Source organism: Planococcus citri, chromosome 3 (genome assembly GCF_950023065.1).
Source record: "Planococcus citri chromosome 3, ihPlaCitr1.1, whole genome shotgun sequence".
NCBI classification, from domain to species: Eukaryota; Metazoa; Arthropoda; class Insecta; order Hemiptera; family Pseudococcidae; genus Planococcus; species Planococcus citri.
In genome coordinates this window covers 60,694,299-60,698,969 of record NC_088679.1, presented here as the reverse complement: position 1 = coordinate 60,698,969, position 4,671 = coordinate 60,694,299, and the positions used below count along the sequence as shown (strand labels likewise).

General features: G+C 35.4%; 1 long non-coding RNA gene across 1 annotated transcript; it reads left to right on the top strand.

Annotated features, from left to right (window-relative positions):
- The first annotated feature begins 593 nt into the window (after positions 1–593).
- LOC135840432 (uncharacterized) lies at positions 594–3,428 on the top strand. The gene is made up of 3 exons (XR_010557742.1): positions 594–956; positions 1,044–1,255; positions 2,940–3,428. It is a non-coding gene; the product is annotated as an uncharacterized LOC135840432 (long non-coding RNA).
- Positions 3,429–4,671: the final 1,243 nt, after the last annotated feature.

The following is a 4,671-nucleotide window of genomic DNA, read 5'->3' as shown; positions in this document are numbered from 1 at the left end:
GGAAAAGAAGACTTGAGGTTTTCAAATATTGGTGAAAGTACTCTCAGAAATGTTTAAAAAAGAGATTTAAAAACACATCCAAAATCCAGATTCTCGAAAATCTTAAACTGATCAGAATCCATACTGTGCATAAGAATGACAAAATGAAAACCCTTACATTATTTAAAAAAGAAAAACATTTTTGGGTCAGAATGAGAATTTTGGTGGGGTGGGGGGGGGGTGGAAATTTTACAACTTGATTTCATAATTTTGAAAATTGGCACACCTGTTCAGATTGTCTAGCGACGCCACTGCATCACGTCGATACTTTCGATACTTTAACAGTACTATACTATATATCACTGATTAATAGCCAAAAATACTCCTTTCCTTCCAACAAAGCATGACATTGCCTCTTTTTTAATATTTAACAAAAAGAAAGAGAAACAGTTAGTCATTTTTTATCCATTCGCGTGCTGTTTTTAGTGTTTTTAATCGAGTTCTTTATTCATTTTAATGGTATCGATACCTTACCTACAATCGACACCAAATTCCATCGATACTTCGCATCATCACTAGTTTGACGTCATTTTTTACCACATACCTAAGCCGTCTACTTTGATTCTCTGAATGGCCTAAGCGCGTATAACTTCAGCGTACCTAGTACATTACATTTATGTACGTACGTACGTACGTGGAGTACGGGAGTTAGTGTACTTGTGTTTTGTAAATATATATTAGGCAGGTACTACAGTACTTTAGACACAAAGTTGCATCACATTCAAAGTATTTTTCGTTCGTGCTTAACTGCCTTTTTTTTTCTGGATAAGTATTTGTTTATATTTGAAAATATTACTGTTTAACATACCTATGTTCAATCAAGTCATTGAGATTCTGATCCAGTAAAAGTAGGTACCTAAGTGTTTTCAATTGCAAACAGTTACTAAAGACACCGTTTAAACATCAATCTAAGAGAGGTAATATGTGACCACAATCCACATCGCTCGTCCATCAAAACATCGATATCTACGTCAGAATATTAGGTAAACTAAAAATCTTTGCAGTTTTCTTTTCACAGATCAAATTCCTACCAATAGTAGACACTAGGTATCGGTCAGCAATCTTTTAAAGATGGGAGTAATCAAAGTACTATGTGGATTAGTAGTCATCAAAGTACTACTTGGATTGGGAACCGCAGTACTATGTGGATTATTGGGAGCCATCAATTCAGTACTATTAAGGGTTATAAATTACAACCACCTCTGGGAATTTTCATGTAAGTATAAACACAAACACATTACCAAAAGTACTTCCTAGTTAGTCCAGCATATGACAATAGGAATAATTGCACCCCCCCCCCCGCCCATCCTCCGGGACAACTTTTTTCTTAGAGGGGTCATCCTAAGGAACATTTTAAAGCAAACTTGCCAAAAAAAAGTTGGCTTTACTCACAAAATGGCGGCCATTTTGATTGACAGGTCAGCCGAAATCGCAGATTTTGCGTTTTAACATAGGACTTGCACGAATTTTTTCAAACTTTACAAAGGTAGATCGAAAGATCATGCAAAAATTTATCACCTGTCAAAATTTCAAGTGCTAATAAAGTTCGTTTTTCGATTTTTGGTGAATTTTTGAAAATCGAATTTAGGCCAAAAATGAGGGAAAAAATCAAAATTTTACCAAATTGACCAAGAAAGCTGAAATTTGAGATATACCCTTTAACACCCTCTGAAAACGACTTCTGGTGGACTTCAAGTTATTTTAGAGCATCCAACGACTTCTTTGAAAATTACTGGAGCCTCCATTAGATTTTTGAAACTTGAAATTTCCCCAAAATATCATCAAACTAAGATGGAGAGTCGAAATTCCTTCTGCAAACTAATTTCAATATGCTACGAAGTTGACTGCTGGTGAATTTCAAGTCGTTTTGGAGCCTTCAGCAACTTTATGAAAGGTTGTACCTATGGCGTTTTTTTGGAAAATTAAATTTTCCTAAAAGTAGCTGGAAGCTTCAAAACCATTAGAAACCACCATGTAGTCTGCGAAGTAAATTTCAGCTTGCCAACTCCATTTGATAAATTAATGTTGGGGAAATTTCAAGTTTCAAAAATCTACTGGAGGCTCCAGTAATTTTCAAAAAAGTCGCCGGAGGCCCTAAAATGACTTGAACCCCCACCTGAAGTCGTCTTCAGAGGGTGTTAAAATTGGAGTGTAGAGTAAATTTCAGATTTCCATCTCCATTTGATGAAATTTTGTGAAAATTTAAAGTTTCAAAAATCTGCTGGGGCTTCAGGAATTTTTAAAAAGTCACTGGAGGATCCAAAACGACTTGAAATTCACCTGCAGTACTTCGTAGCGTATTGAAATTAGTTTTTAGAATAAATTTTAGCTTTACAACTCCAATTTTGATGGAATTTTGTGGCAATTTCGAGTTTCAAAAATCTGCTGAAGGCTCCAGAACTGCTCAAAACGGGTTGATACCGTTTCCAATCGATTTGGCATGTCGAAAATAGGGTATATCTCAAATTTCAGCTTTCTTGGTCAATTTGGTAAAATTTTGATTTTTTCCCTCATTTTTGGCCTAAAAATCGATTTTCAAAAATTCACCAAAAATCGAAAAACAAACTTTAGCACTTGAAATTTTGACAGGTGATAAATTTTTGCATGATCTTTCGATCTACCTTTGTAAAGTTTGAAAAAATTCGTGCAAGTCCTATGTTAAAACGCAAAATCTGCGATTTCGGCTGACCTTTCAATCAAAATGGCCGCCATTTTGTGAGTAAAGCCAACTTTTTTTTGGCAAGTTTGCTTTAAAATGTTCTTAGGATGACCCCTCTAAGAAAAAAGTTGTCCCGGAGGCAAAATTTACATATGTAAAATCAAAGTATCGAATATCATAATAGGTAGGTATGTATGTACCTAGTAAGTACACATAACAGTACTGAAATATCCCATTATAGATACAATCAGCCGTAATGAGATAAATCCAGATGACGGAAGAAAAGAAACTATTACAGAAACCGGCCGTATATCATATGTACTTGTACTGCTTATACCTGTACTGTTCATACATGTACTAGACCTAGCATTGCAATACTTGGACTACATTGCACTGTTCGTAATCATATTTGTACTAGTCCCAGCATTTGCACACTGTGGGCCAGTTGTACACCTCTCGATCAAATTCTGATCTATAGTAAGTTTACCTAACTCATTGTTTTTGACCAGTTAAACTCAGTTCAACATCTTGAGCAAGAGTCATACAATCCACCCTTTCGTCAACCTTTTTTACATTAACTATAAAAGAAACCGCAATTACCCTCTCGATCATCATCGTTGTTTTCATTTTAAGATTTCATTTTTATTAATTTTTGCCATTTTGTTTTTATTTTATGGACACAGCCTTTATATGTGATATTTACCTACAAGTAAAATGTATGAAACGTTAATCCGCTTCGTGTCATCTACTTATTTTAGGCATCGAAAAATCTATCTTATCATAATAACTTAGATGAAAATATTAAAACAAGGTCACGATTGAACTTATTATCTGCAAATCAACATCCGATATTAGAAACTCAAGGAAGTAACAAATTGGTAACATATCACCAACTCAGTATTGAATTCCGAGAGAACTCGAAACAAGTAGGGTTAATCGAACATATTTCTCATTGCACATAATATACAGGGTTCCCGGTTTCAAAATGTATCGACTTAGTCGAGATGATATCACCAAAAAGTCTTTCAAAACCCCTAACTACTGGGAAAAGTTCCATTTTGGTGGGTATCGCTGTTATCGAGTAGGTAATCCACTGCTGAAATGGATAATATTTCAAGTTCACTGAAAACTTTAACACTCCCTAGCAGCCTTTAAAAAATGGCTAGAGGGCTGCAATTTGCGCCATTGGTCATCCCTTCGGAAGACCTTTCCACAGGAAAAACTTCAAACAAATCGCCGACCCCCTTTACCACTTCTTGGTCGAATTGACGTGGAATGGCTTTTTTCTGTCGGCCATGAAGGTGCAAAAAGTGTTGCTGGAAGTTTCAAAACGACTTGAAACCACCTGCAGTCAACTTCATAGCGTATTGAACTTAGTTTGCAGAGTGAATTTCGGCTTTCTAACTCCATTTTGGTGAAATTTTGTGGGAGTTTCAGTTTCAAAAATCTTCTGAAGGCTCTAAAAATTTTCAAAAAGTTGCTGGAGGCTCCAAAATGTCTTGAGAACTCATCTGCAGCTAGACTTGATAACGTGTTGAAATTGTAGTGCAGAGTGAACTTTGGATTTCTAGCTCTGTTTGGTAAAATTTTATGGAAATTTCAAGCATAAAGAAATCAGCTGGTGGCTCCAGTATTTTCCAAAAAGTTGCAGGAGGCTCCGAAACGACTTGAAATCTACCTGCAGTCGACTTCATGGCCGTACTATGGCTGAAAATTTGCGTTTTTAATATTCAAGATGAACAGAGTTCAAAAAAAATTATAACTTTTTTTCTACCGCGCAGATAATTAATAAAACCCAAGAAATTTTAAAAACATACCTACTGCATTAATGAAAAATTTCAATTAGGTACATTGAAATAATTATTCAACATTTTTGTTTCCAACTTCCATTTTTTAAAAATGGTTCGAACAATCGCTGGCCAATTTAGTTGAAAAAATGTTTGTGGAAGTATATGGGTGGGGGGGGAGGTAAA